This window comes from Hibiscus syriacus, unplaced genomic scaffold, assembly GCF_006381635.1.
Source record: "Hibiscus syriacus cultivar Baekdansim isolate YM2019G1 unplaced genomic scaffold, ASM638163v2 tig00111621_pilon, whole genome shotgun sequence".
In the NCBI taxonomy this organism is placed as follows: Eukaryota; Viridiplantae; Streptophyta; class Magnoliopsida; order Malvales; family Malvaceae; genus Hibiscus; species Hibiscus syriacus.
In genome coordinates this window covers 2,892,654-2,908,442 of record NW_024063138.1, presented here as the reverse complement: position 1 = coordinate 2,908,442, position 15,789 = coordinate 2,892,654, and the positions used below count along the sequence as shown (strand labels likewise).

The 15,789-nt window shown below is 35.2% G+C and overlaps 2 pseudogenes; both read right to left on the bottom strand.

Moving 5' to 3' along the window:
* Nucleotides 1–993: 993 nt before the first annotated feature.
* Nucleotides 994–3,055, bottom strand: LOC120166068 (annotated as a pseudogene).
* A 2,994-nt stretch (nt 3,056–6,049) lies between these two features.
* Nucleotides 6,050–8,474, bottom strand: LOC120166067 (annotated as a pseudogene).
* Between the last annotated feature and the right edge of the window lie 7,315 nt (nt 8,475–15,789).

The window sequence follows — 15,789 nt, the reverse complement described above, 5'->3', positions numbered from 1 at the left end:
TATGCAAGGGATTTGGATAAAAGTAAATCTACTACATGATATGTGTTCAAAGTTACTGGTGGAGCTGTAAGCTGGGTTTCAAAATTGCAGTCGGTTGTGGCTACATTCACAACAGAGGCAGAATATGTTGCAGCTACACAAGCCAGTAAAGAAGCAATTTGGTTGAAGATGCTATTGGAGGAGCTTGAGCACAATCAAGAGTATGTCTCTCTGTTTTGTGACAGTCAAAGCGCCTTGCATCTAGCAAGGAATCCAACATTTCATTCAAGGACAAAGCATATACGAGTCCAGTACCATTTCGTTCGTGAAAAGGTGGAAGAAGGGACGGTAGATATACAGAAGATCCATACCAAAGACAACATAGTAGATTTCATGACCAAGGCGATCAATGTTGATAAATTTACTTAGTGTTGATCCTCTTGTGGCCTGTCAGAGACGTAAGCAACATGATGATACAAGGTAGAAAAAATGGTGTGAATATATGATTGTTCCAATTAATTCTTCAAGTGGGAGATTGTTGAATATTTGGCATGCACCAAAAGTAGCATGCAAATGTTGAAAGAAAAAAAATTAATTAATCCACTAAATACAATTGTCAAAAAGGTAGTACACAATTGTTGAATTTGGACAATGGTTAAATCTCAATTTTAGTCATTGTAATTTAAGGTATTTACAAATTAGTCCTTAAGCTTCAATTATAAATACTCTAGCTCATTTTGCTTCAAATACATCCCAAATCATTCTAGCTTTCTCCAATATTAGAGAATTTAGAGAGTTTCTTGAGAGTTGTTTTCTCCTTTTTATCAAGAGAGAATTATCATTGTTTTCTCCTTGGTAGATCGAGAGAGATTGTAATTCCTATTTTCTCATAGTGAAATTCTTCTACCGTTGCCCGTGGTTTTTACCCTATATTATTTAGGGGTTTTCCACGTAAATTTTGTGTATCTTTTATCTTTATTTTTATTTTATCAAATTATCAGTTACGATTTTGCTCTATCCGATAGCCATCTTCCGCAACACTGATGATAGAAGAATCAATATCGGCCTTCCGTTATGTTGAAATTCAGCGACCATTGCATCGTGTGAGGGCCTATAATCCCAATGATTACCCGTCAAGTCCACTTTCTCTATATGACCTACACTGCCACAACAGACTTATTCTTTATTTGATATCTAAATATCACCCAACTCCTTTATGCAATTAAGAAAGGCATAATGATAAAATATCTCCTTCTTAATTTTTAGTCAAAATAATCTATTTTGAATAAAAATTAAACGATTAACAACATGTGTTGACATGATATTTTATGTATGTTTAATTATTGATATAACATATATTACATCATTTAAAGTGATGATGTGATATATTATCGCCTAAAATGATATCATATCATCTAAAATGATAAAATAATAAATGTCACATCACTTAAAGTAACGATATGATATAAGTCAAGTCACTTAAATAGATTAAATGATTTTATTATGTTATCCAAAGCAATGACTTGACATGTTACAGTACTGAGTGAATACATGTAGAAATATCATGTAAATTATATATGTTGGATGTTAATCAATTAACAGTTTTCATCTAACATAGTTGTTTTGTTAATAAAAAATTGAATCGTTAAAAGTTAAAATATTTCAAAAAAAATAAGAAACAAAATAACCATTTATGCACACGTAGGAAAGTAATTTTATCATTATATCTCGGGAAAAATATGATCAACTTTCCGAATTCCGATTCCGGTTGGATGCTAATCTCTAATCTCTGCATTGTCTATAATTTGAGATATAACATGCATGGCTGCAACTTGGTGAGTGTGCAAATGTAAGCAACATGTTGCTTGCACAAGAAAAAGAAATGATGATTCCATTTGTGCTGTCAGTATCTGGTAATGCTGACACCAATCGGGAAATCGACGATAAAAACTGTACAAGTACCTTTTGCCGTTTTCAGTGCAGAGCATATTAATGGCAAGGATTCTTCAGGCATAAGATTATATGCCGAAAACAAACCGAAGCATAGATCCAAACCTTATGTTAATGTCAACAAGCTTCAGGTCCCCTGTTATTGTATCTTTTAGTTTCTGAAATCCTGAAGGACCCAGCCCTATACCTTCGAGATTCAGTATTTGGATAGATGTACCCCAAAACTTCCACAAAGCTTCTGCTACTTGGCTGGATTGCATCAATTATAAGTTCAATCCTTTTCAAGCAAGAAAGGTAGACGATAAAGGGTAACTTATATGCCAGCGTAGTCCAGACAAACCTGCCAAGCATATTATGAGCAAGAGAGATATAATTCAGTGGTCTTGCTAAGGTCGATAAGGCATCCAGAAGTTGAGCCAGTCCATCACTGGAAAGCTCACAATTCTACAGATTCAAATCAGTCAAGGGGGAGCAGCTTTTAGATGCTTCGGCAAAATAAGGGATTAAACTTCTGCAAAATATGAATACAGGCAGTGAGATATCATATCCAAGGTTTATTACAAAATATTGCAAGGCATATACTTTGCTGACCTGATGCCATCATCTTCCATTGGGTTGTCACTAAGATCCAAAATCTCCAAGTTCGGCATTTGAACCAGGGCATATCTTAGATTACCAGCATCATCTTTCTGTAGATTACTAACCCTAAAAAGAAATTTCAACTTTTATGCTGCAAGAAATATATTTTTCAAACTTATAGAGGATTCCTACAACCCGGCAAAGCATAAGCTGACGTTGTCTGGCAGTTGACAACATCAAAACTCTAGCTGGTCAATTTAGTACCACTAGTCATGATTTAATGAATGATACCTTACAAGTAGAATAATTACATACCCTAGATTGAGGATGCGTAATGACTGCAAAGATTTGGTCACAACTAATCTCCAGTCGAAATTAGAAAGCCATCCAGCCATCTGTGAGATAAAGGATAAATATTAAAGATGGCTAACGGTAGATACTTTGATAAATGTTGAAAGAAAATTTTAAACTAAGTGCATCGCTCTACATTGTTTCCTGAAAGGCCAAGGCTTGTTAGACTGGATGAAGCATCAAGTACAGTACTGAAAATTCTTCTGGCAAAAAGACGATCCAGGTGGTGGTCGCGTGGCTTCAACGACAGCAAGAACCTATAAACAAAACAAATCATATGCATGCATATGTGTGCAATAGGATTAATCATTGGATAGAGAATGCGGCAACCAACTTTAGACATGACACTTCTAAGTAAACAAAGAAAACTTGCATTACATGACTTATCAACCTTAATAAATGCAAAAACTTGCAATATTTCAAAAAAAATGCATGTTAAACGTCTTATGACAGAAACATGGGATCAAGTACTTGAAGAAACCATACAGACATTCTAACTTTACGTTGAATACCATAAAAATTACAGTGCAAATATGTCATATATTGGCCATATAAAAGTTATTTTTCCTTCAAAGACAGATTCCCACTTTACATCACAGATGCAGTGGTGCTCACAGATCGCCAAATTCTATCACTATACTACTATTCTTAATTTAAGTACTACTAGTGTGAAAGCATGCAACCTTAATGGAGTGACATTTTGAGGAGAAACTCCTCTTAAGATGGTCCCTTTAATGTTTTTCAGGCAAAGTGATGAGTGTCATTGCCAAACACCTCAAGCAATCAACAAGATAAATATATCCAAAATTCACCAAGAGTAAGGATAAAATGAAAACAAATATACCTTCCCGATAACAGAAATGATGCAAGGCTATGAGCTAGAGAAATTGGTTCCATTTCATGAAAGCTTGAAGAGCTAATGGAGAAGTGCTGTATTTGGTGAGTTTCTGCACCACCCATGTACAAGGAACCACAAATTGCATCCATAAAGATGGAAGTGATCTTGTTGTGTACAAATTCAAGTGATGCCAATGTTTTAGAATTCTGATTGGGAAGTCTGCATAATCCATCAACCTGCAAAAGTAAGAAGTAGTATCAATTAAATAAGCCAAAGAGAGGAGACGTTTGATACATAAGCATACTGATTTCTATAAAATTCTTAAAACGCTATCCAGAAGATTTGACAATATTGAATACACGCAATAGCATGATCATGATTATGAAAATAAATTAAATACTTTTACACTATAGCATAAAGAAAAGCGATTAAGAGGAAAAGCTACGTGGCATAAGCACTGCATGTCAATGAAGAATTTACCGGTGCAGTATAATTAAATCAGACTGCATGACACATTGAACAAGTCTTGGAGGTTATTATATTTGCCTCAATGACACTATTCCAGAAAAATGATATTGACTTCAACATTATTCATACTAATTACCGATAACATTTAAAGTTATGATTCATGTCCAATTTCATCTTTAAATATATCCAGATTACATTACAATCAACTCATTCTTTTCTATCTTTAATTTTCTTGAAAACTCCATTTCTTCTTGGTAAACCTACAAAGGATAGTAACTTCAATCACATTCCCAAAAAAAATTCAATCCAATGAAAATCAAAGGTCAACATTCCAATCCCTTACCATGTGCATTCACAAAGTAATCAACATCTTGAATTGATTCTAAGTGTCAGACTCAGCCGTGCAGTAGTCGTCTCATTTGTTTAGGAGTCTTTTATGGTAAGAGATAAATGAGTTGTTGTAATCTCTATCTCTGATAGAATTTTATCTTTAGCAGAAAAGTCATATTAGAAGTGAGCTACTCAGTTTATTTAAACTACTATAATCTCCTAATTCAATAATCGGAATTGTCTTGCATTAACTCTTTTATTCTCTCCCCCTTCGATTTATTCTCCTAGATTGTAACACAAAGACCCAAAACAGATGGCCCCTTTGCTTATTTAGTATAAGGTTTGGAAGCATGATGATTAGAATAACTATCATATGTCATAGTAAAGCTTGTGTCGCAATTCAAATTCAATCATTACATAAATCAACATATTGAATTGATTGAAACACCCAAAAGATAACCCTGTGCTTATTAAAATAATATTTGGGAGCATGAAGATTAGAATAACTATCACATGCCTTCGTAAAGCTTGTGTTAAAGCTCAACCATTACACAAAAGAACACATGATGGGTTGTTGATGCAGACAAACAGAAGAACATCAAGAAAATAAAAAGACAATTCCAGGAAGTTTTGCGATTATGGAGTTCATTTGAATATAGGACTAATGCACAACTTCACCTAGCTAAATAGATACTATAAATAGTTATCGTTTTATATATAAAAATGATATAAAGTCACTGCAGAAAAACTGTACATTTGCGGCTTTTTTTTACCTATAGCGGCGTTTTTAAGCGCCGCAAAAAATACCAGCAGCGCTATGACAAACGCCACAAAAAGTGCCGCTGAAAATAGCGTCGCTAAAGTTCGCGGCGTTTGGTAACAAAAAACGCCGCAATAGGTGTTGATATTTAGCGGCGTTTGTCCAACAAACACCGCAATAGGTGTTGAGATTTAGCAGCGTTTTTCCCACAAACACCGCAAAAGATCTAGTATATAGCGGCATTTTTTAGAACAAACGCCGCAAAAGGTCATATCTATAGCGGCGTTTTAAGATACAAACGCCGCTAATTACTTCTCTATAGCTAAAAGAAATTGATTTTGCAAATTAAAACTAATTTGTCAAATGTTGTTTTCTACTCTTTTATTACCCAAATTTAACATGTGGCATTTTCCAATAAATTTGACATCCATAACAACAAACTTAAAATCCATAACAAGAAAAATGAAATCCATAATAATAAATCAAAGTTTACATTAACGTAAAATATAATGTAGTTCAACATTATTAACTATAATAAACAATAATATCTAAGATATTTTGCTTCTAATCTTACACATTCTTCAAAACTCTTCGTCACAATGAGGCGCTTAAATTCAAAGAGATAAATCCAGTTTATATGGGAAAACAATGATGCAGAGCTAGTATCGTCCTGTCATTTCTTGCACAGATATTTTGCTTCATGAGGTCTTACTCCAATTGGCATGCCACTTGAAAAGGCCCCATCCATGGCAATGCAAACCCGATCTCTAGTTTCATATCCAAATAAATCATCAGTTTATATGAAAATCCATTATATCTTACGTTAAAAAAGTTAACAACACATTTCTGCATGGTCAGTCCCAGCAGTCAACAACTCTATGGCATGGGCAACCATCATGATGATAAGCAAAATATAGAGATAGATCTTAATAATTGTGCAGAAACATCCAAGCTTGAATTTTATGATAACTTCTAACAGCTTATCGGACCAAACATATTTTAAATCAATAGCACCCAGAAAAAGGCTCCAAAACTGCATTTCTAACAAACAGAAAGATATAAAGATGGAAATATGACAGCTTACCAAGGACCAAATCCTTTCAAGCATTCTGCTAAAACAACCTAAGAACAGACAAAAGCACAATCTAACTTAAAGATAAGGAAGCAAAAAGAGAATTTAACGAAGATTGTAAATTAATATTTTATCCCCATTTGTCACCTCAGTATTTTCCCCAAGAATTTCAATTATAAGCCCCATCAACTTATGTGCAGAGGCCATTGGTTTCAATTGAATGCTTTTCTGTGCCAAACTGTACATGTTTTCTAACCCCTAACAGAAAAAAATAAATAAACGAGATATGTAATACAAGGAAAGTACATACCACTGTGAATGGCCTGATGTATAACAAGTGAGAAATATACAATTCTATCCAATGGCATGTTGCAGTGCAGAGACTATTAGCATTACCCAACATTATTTGTAACATACTTCTCAAACCCTGAAGAGTCTGCTGGTGAGCACACTGAAACCAGAATACCTTCAGAAAAGTGAATAGGTGAAAAACTTGACGGATGGAAATACAAAGAATATATGGAACTACTTAGTTGAAACAACCAAAAACAGAACTAGCATAATAACAACAATCGTTTCCAAGTTAAAACACATTTTAGTCAAATAACTGAACAAAGACTTGCACGAACCTCTTAACTATTAAAATGTTTCAATGAAACTAAAGGTAAATAGAGCTACATCTTTTGGATGCAATGCATAATAATTAATCTCTTACCAACCTCGCGATTGCTGAGTTGATCTAATTGATAAGATCCATGCAAGCTCAACATTTTAACTTGCATGTGAAAATATAAAACTGCATCCAATCATAAAATTCCACTAAAAAAAAGAACCTAACATGCTTTCATAATTTTATTAAGCTATAAAACCACATTAGTCTGTCAGACACATACCACGATATCTAGCCAACCTACAGCAAGTGTTGATGACATAACTTCCCAGTATTTGGGATTATTCTCCACAACCTACATTCAATAAACTGATTAAATAACACCATCTTAGATGAATACAAAAGATTACAAATCAGTCAAACAACTCACAAGCATAAACTCTAGAACTGTGTTAGTACCATACAAAGAAGTTAACTTCATAAGGAAAATAGAAGGATAATTATTTCAGGACCTGCAAGTTTACAAGTTATTTTTGAAAATCAACAAGCTTTGCGTGCACTATTGGGTATGTTCCTGAGAAAAGACTGTCGTAGTCCTGCCAAGACACAAATTGGTTATTAGTAAACAAAAATCTTTAAAACCAACACAATGTAACACTTAATGGATATAGTTAAAAAAAGGAAAGGGATTTACAGCTAACCGATCAACAAGGCGTTCAGGTAACCACGAATGAGATGGCTTTTCAGCATAAAACATTTCCAATAGCTCCCACGCAGCCTTTAAACTAGTTGGCTCCTCTCCTTTTTGAGGGGAAAAAAAGGCAACTTGAAATTAAACGAAAGTATCATTAGATTAAAACCTTCAAGCTTAACCATTAGATTAACATATTCTCCATTCTCCCTCCTTTTCATTCTTCATACCAAATAGAGCCAAAATGTCTGGTACAAAATAAAAGAAGAAAAGAAGAGGAAATTACCAATATGACTTACTTCGGGTAGTCGATAACCGGAACTGAATCCGATTTCTGACCACCAAGAAGGGCATTTATATCTTTGCTATACTCCATTATGTAATCCCACCTAAACACAACAAATTCAATATTTTTCAGAACAAAAGAAAATAAACTCCAAATATATTTTTTTAAAAATGAAAATTTGAAAACTAATTACCAATCAACATCGTAAGGTGAGGAATTCATTGATATTTTCGACAAGCTGGAGACAGCGTTTTTCTGCTTTAGAGTAGAGCAAAAGGAGAGACCGAACCGTATGCGACCCTCCACTAATGAGCATCACTGACTTCGTCGTCTCCGCCGCTGAGCTTCACTTCCACTATTTTTCCTCCTGCATCGTCTTCAACGGAGGAAGGAGCAGTGAAAACCGAGACCCGAAGGTAGTGGCAGCGTGACCATGAGACGGAGAGCCTAGAGATTGGAGACTTGAGACAATGACGGAGGGGATACACCGCCGAACCATGGGAATCTGTACAAATCGGAACTAAAGCACCTCTGCCAGAATCTGACGAGACGCTGGGCATTTTTTTTCACCAGTAAATCAGTGAATGGGTCTGTTAATCTCGGAGTGTTAGGGTTTTGGGATGGAGTATGCAAATGTTGCATTGTTGAGGAGAGGATTAAAAAATTCTTATTAAAAAGTTTCATTTGTACGGATTAAAAAGTACGAGTATTTAGTGGTGTTTGTGCTTAAAACGCCACTAAAGTACGAGTATCTGGCGGCGTTTGTGCTTAAAATGCCACTAAAGTACATTATTTTGAGGTATTTATATAAAAATACCACTATAGTACGAGTATTTAGCGACGTTTGTATAAAAAACGCCGCTAAAGACTCATACTATAGCGGCGCTTGTATAAAAACGCCACTAAATCACGAGTCTACAAAGGCGTTTGTTCTAAAAACGCCACTAAATTACAGTCTTTCGCGGCGTTTGTATAAAAACGCCACTAAAGTAAATTATTTAGCGGCGTTTCTGTAAAAACGCTGCTATAGAATGAGTCTATAGCAGCGTTTGTATAAAAAACGCTGGTAAAGACTCGTACTATAGCGGCGTTTGTACAAAAATGCCACTAAATTAGTCTTTAGCGGCGTTTGTATAAAAACGCCACTAAAGAACATTATTTAGCGGCGTTTTTATAAAAACGCCGCTATAGTACGAGTCTTTACCGGCGTTTGTTCTAGAAATGCCGCTACAAATGTCGCTATTAACCCATTTTGCTGTAGTGAGTTTGTTCTTTCAATTAATGAGGAACAATTTCATAAAAACTTCAGCAGCTGTAATACATTCACTTATACAGCCTGGCTAATCCTGACTAAAGCAACCATCCAAATTATTGTATATTCACTTTTTGTTGCGGAATACGGCTATCGGATAGAACAAAATCACAACTGATAATTTGAGAAAATAAAAATAAAGATAAAAGAGACACAAAATTTACGTGGAAAACCCCTAAAAAATTTAGGGGAAAAACCACGGGCAACGGTAGAAAATTTTCACTATGAGAAAATAGGAATTACAACCTCTCTCGATCTACCAAGGAGAAAACAATGATAATTCTCTCTTGATAAAAAAAGGAGAAAACAACTCTCAAGAAACTCTCTAAATTCTCTCTAGTATTGGAAGAAAGCTAGAATGCTTTGGGATGGTTTTGAAGCTAAATGAGATAGGGTATTTATAGCTAAATCTTAAGGACTTAATCTTGTAAATACCCTAAATTTTAGTGACTAGAGTTTGTAATTTGACCATATAAAAAATAATAAAAAATTATGCACCTAATTTTCGGTGCCAACCCATTTATTATTTTTGACTTTCTACAATCTCCCACTTGAAATAAGCACAAGGGTCAGCATTAAGTCTGTTGTATCCAAGGCACATAATGAAGGAATCAAATCTCTTATACCAACACCTCGGCACCTGCTTTAGACCGTACAGAGATTTGTTCAACCTGCAAACCAAGTTCTTCTTTTCGTCTTCTTCAAAACCTTCAGGCTGGAGCATATAAATCTCTTCTTCAAGATTTCTATGAAGAAAAGTTGTTTTAACATCTAGTTGCTCTAGATATAAGTTCAATGTGGCACACATTGCCAAAACTACTTGAACTGTTGTTAGTCGAACCACAGGAGAAAATATTTCATTGAAATCAATACCTTCCTTTTGAGCATATCCTTTGACCACCAGTCTTGTACGATACCTCTCAACTTGATCGTCACCATTTCGCTTGATTTTGAAGACCCATTTGTTACCAATTGGCTTCCTTCATTGTGGTTGTGGCACAAGGTCCCATGTATTATTTTTATGAAGAGCTTTAATTTCTTCTTGCATCGCCATCATCCACAGTGAAGCATCTGAGTTGTTTATTGCCTCATGGTATGTTGATGGCTCACCGTCCTCTGTTAAAAGGTAGTATGCAATATTACCTTCTATAACATAATTTGAGTGCCAATTGGGACGTCTTCTCACACGATCTGATTGACGAGTTGTTGGAGTTTCAGAACTCTCTGGTTCTTGTTTATCATGTGCTGGTTCTGCTTCAGAATAATCTCCTTGTTCAACCTCCTTTTCCACATGTATCTGTGTAGTCTCTGACTTTTCAGCGCTATCATCATCTTTTTTTCTTTGTAGTTTATCTTCTACAAAGATAACATCCCTGCTGATGATCACTTTGCAGGCAGTGATATCCCACAAGCGATACCCCTTTACACCATCAGCATACCCCAAGAATTTGCATTTCCTGGATTTTGGATCCAACTTTGAAATTTCTTGGGCGTTGTACATCACGTACACAATACTTCCAAATACATGGAGGTTTGAATAATCAACTGGTTTACCAGTCCACATCTCCATTGGTGTCTTCAGCTCTATTGCAGTTGATGGAGCTCGATTCACCAAATAACAGGCGGTATTGACTGCTTCTGCCCAGAATGATTTTTCTAGGCCTGCGTCCCTCAACATTGCTCTTGTTCTTTCTAACAAGGTTCTATTCATCCGCTCTGCCACTCCATTTTGTTGAGGAGTGTTCGCCACTGTGAACTATCTTTTGATGCCTTCTTTCTTGCAAAAGTCATCAAATTCTTCGCTTATGTATTCTCCTCCATTATCTGTTTTGAAACACTTGATCTTATTTCCAAAATCAAGTTTCACCCGCGCTTTGAAGTTTTTGAAAGTTGAAAACACGTCCGACTTCTTCTTAATAGGGTACACCCAACATCTCTTGGAGTAGTCATCAATAAATGAGACAAAGTATTTTGCTCCGCCTAGGGATGTAACTGGTGCTTACCATACGTCAGAGTGAACCAATTCTAGAACATTTTTGCCTCTAGAATTTGATGTGTTGAATTTCAACCGGTGTTGCTTACTTGTTATGCAATGCTCACACAAAGTAAGTGATACATTCGTTAAGCCTGGAAGTAGCTTTTGCTTCACAAGGACTTTCATTCCTTGTTCTGACATGTGTCCAAGTTTCTGATGCCATAGCATTGCAGAATCTGAACTACATGAGGCAACAGAGGCTTTTGCTTCTAGCAAAGTCTCTCCCTTCGGCATGTACAAGTTTGATGCTATCTTTTTGCCTTTCAGCACCACAAGCGCTCCACGGAACACCTTCATGATTCCTTTCCGTGTTTCAATCTTGCTAGCATTATTATCCAACAATCCGTAGGATAATAAATTTTTCTTCAGGCCTTTCACGTGCCGCACATCTCGAACAACTTTAATTGTTCTATCATACATCTTCAATTTGATGGTTCCCACACCAATGATCTCTAAGGCATGATCATTGCAACTATACACAGATCCTCCTGAGACAGGTTCATAATGATGGAACCATTCTCTTCTTGAGGTCATGTGATATGTTGCTCCCAAATCAATGAGCCGTATATCTACAAATCATTTTCTACCTTCTACGGTGGTTGACGCTTCACAGCATAGAGCATCTCCATCATTTGAAGTGTTTGCGGTATTGCCTTGTGGGTTGGAGTTTTTATTTAGACTCCAACAATCCTTCTTCAAGTGACCATTCTTTCCACAGTGGTAGCACTTTAAATTCTTTTTGCTTCTTGACTTCGATCTACCATGTTTGTGACTGCTGCTTTGGCCACGTTCTGTTGATCTCCCTCTCATCGTTGTCAAAGCTTCTGCTTGTTGTAGATTTACTTGTCTGTCTTCCTTGTTCTTGCGCCGATTTTCTTCTTGTAGAACAGTAGCTGCAACGTCATCGAAGACTAGACTGTTGATATTATTATTTGTCAAGTTGATGATGAGTTGATCATAGGAATCTGGTAGACTTTGAAGTAGAAGTTCAGTACGTTCTTGTTCTCTTATTTTACAGCTTAAGGATGTAAGTTGAGAAAATAAAGTGTTCAGCGTGTTTAAGTGCTCCGTCACTGAAGTAGATTCTGGCATCCGGAGAGTGTACAATTTCCTCTTAAGGAAAATTTTATTGTGCAGCGATGTGGCCTCATACAATTTGGTGAGATGATCCCATATCTCCTTAGATGTCTTCTTCTCCTCGATGCTTGACAATACTTCATCTGCTAATGCTAGATGAAAGTTTGCCATAGCATTCCCGTCCATTTCGATCCATTTGTTGTCATCTGTTAAATCTATCGGCCTTTCACTGATAACTGCTAGACAACCGTCTTTCCTCATGATGACCTTCATCTTCAATTTCCACAATGAGAAATTTCTCCCATTGAATTTTTCAATATCAAATTTCGTTGCCATAGCTTCTTTTACGGATAGCTCCCACTATTTCACTATCGTGAATAGTTCTCTGGAACCTTCAAAGAATGGGTAATAACTTCTTATTTTCTTATGTTGGAGGATCCACCTTTTGGTGGCAACCACAAAGACAATAAGCAGATATTACACACTCTAATCTAGCTCTGATACCAATTATTACGGAAGACGACTATCGGATAGAGCAAAATCGCAACTGATAATTTGAGAAAATAAAAATGAAGATAAAAGAGACACAAAATTTACGTGGAAAACTCCTAAACAATTTAGGGTAAAAACCACGGGCAACGGTAGAAGAATTTCACTATGAGAAAATAGGAATTACAACCTCTCTCGATCTACCAAGGAGAAAACAATGATAATTCTCTCTTGATAAAAAGGAGAAAACAACTCTCAAGAAACTCTCTAAATTCTCTCTAGTATTGGAAGAAAGCTAGAATGCTTTGGGATGGTTTTGAAGCTAAATGAGATAGGGTATTTATAGCTAAATCTTAAGGACTTAATCTTGTAAATACCCTAAATTTTAGTGACTAGAGTTTGTAATTTGACCATATAAAAAATTATGCACCTAATTTTCGGTGCCAACCCATTTATTATTTTTAACTTTCTACACTTTTTAGGGATAATGCTCTCCTGGCCATTAACATTCAAGAAAATGAGTATTTTATTATTAGTGAATAACTTAATTACCAACTATTTACTGACATTCGTGCACAAAACAAATTAGACTTGCGTGCTCCATGGATCTGATGCACCACTACCACACTTTGCAAGTTGGAGTTCCTCAAAAGTCGCTGCAACAATAATCCATCAGCTAGAAAAAAATTACTGTGCTAAGATCTATGAGTATCTAGTTAAAGGGAGTTATCTAGTTAATATCACTTAATATAATTATTTATCGTAAAAGCAGTCCCTAACACAAAGTTTCAATGTTACCAACTTACTGAATGTTTATCGAACTGTGATTTTGTAAGAAGCTTTACACCTCCCATTAGTATAGGTAAAAGCCACACACATAACATTTGATCAAACAGAGAGAAAACTAGCTATATTGTTCACTTATCCAAAGAGAGAGAGAACCTCCCATTAGTATAGGTAAAACACTCATAACATTTGATCAAACAGAGAGAAAACTAGCTATATTGTTCACTTGTCCAGAGAGAGAGAGCATAACTTTATAAAATTACAAACTTACACAAGATTCTAGAACACAGTGCACATTTTGAAGTCTCAAACTTCTGCGCAAATAAAATTAGACATAAGAATAAAAAAAATTGCATAATATTGGAAACGGAAAAGCAATGGTTAAAGATAAAAAATTTTTTAGAGAAGTACATAAAGGAGTAAAAGAAAAATACAACAAATAATATGAGAATACAATTACAAAAGTTTTATCGGTCAGGTCGATATTTAGGAAGATGTGGACAATGCTTTATGTTGTAGCCTTCACTTCTACAGTGGACTTCACTTCTGCAGTGGACTTCACCTCTGCAGTGGGCACAAAGTTTTGGTAGACCTTGCTCTCGTTGATGATCACCCATTTCAGTATGAATTCCACTAGATTAAGTCGATCCTTCAACTTCCTACATAATTATGGATTTGACAACCATTTTTCAGAAATAGTTGGTGACCAATAAGAATCGTTTATGAGATACTTAAAATCACAACTGTATATGTTGTGCATAGTATGCAGCCTATAACATTCATCAACATAAAAGTATGTGTCAACATTAACATGCATACATGCAGCGACAACGTGAGCGCTTGGATATCTAAAAACTTGAAATCAACCACAATCACACTATCTCTTATTAAGATTATCAATGCATGTGACAAAAGTGTCACCCTCATGTGGTCGAGCAAGTGCTTGAACAACGTAAATATAATCAAGTCTGTCAAAATTATCAACAAATATTGATGTTGCATGTGTTTGATTTTTGTTTATTACTTTCTCCAAATCTGGAGCCCAATTTCTCTTATCGTTCATCATGGTATCTATTTGTGCACCTTTGTCTGCCCAGACTTTACCCAATATGAAGTAAGTATCCCTAACAATACTTGTTACCGAAAGATGTCGAGTCTCTTTATGTAATACCCTTATCTTGTACACGGTCTCATATACGAGGTAGAAGTGTCACATCAAACGTATAAAACATATATTGTTCAAAAGTCGGTAAAATTATGCTTCATTTAAAATTGACATTTAAAATAAATAATTGCATTTCAAAACTATAATATAAAATATTTAAAATATTATCCATTCACCATATGATCAAAAGAGTTTAGACATATTCGAACCAGAGCATTAAAATAAAATATATACATGCCAACTATGAATATCAAAAACATCATAAAGATGTCATACTAATTTTGGATATATGAACTGGTCTGCTAAAATGTAGGATGTTATACATGGCTCTCTACTCTGCTGACGTCAGTTTCCTTACGTGTGAACCAATCACACGCTAAGTATTCTACTTAGGGAGGCAACTTATGACATAAATAACATATAAAAACATTATTTAAATAAATCATGCATAAAATATAATAAAAACAATTATTAAAATCCTTTACTTTAAACTATGTATCAAATATGTACTTTTCTATTTTTAATTTGTATCGTTGCCCACTCTAATGTCACGAGAAATTTATAGTACGTGAGTCATATGAGTGAGGGCCCATTATAAACTGTATTAGGTTACTCCACCTCGTGTATCATTAAGATACACAAGTCATATGAGTAACAGTGTTGTATCATATAACATATAAAATATCTTGTAGATTGCACCAAATTACTCCACCTCGACACCACTAAGGCACACGAGTCATATGAGCAATCTATACTGGTGCAGGTTGTAAGCTTGTACTTATTCGCTCCACATCTTGGCATGCCAATTGTACCATTAACTCTAACTTACATACAATGGGCTTACTAAAAATAATATACTATTTTGCATGTAATCTAATCATATATTCAATTCGAATAAAATCTCGTAAACACTGTTTTGGGCAGTTCATACCCGAAATAATCATACACTATAAAATAAAACAATTTGATAAAGTCTATGCTCAATTACTATTAAAAAAACCTTTTAAATAA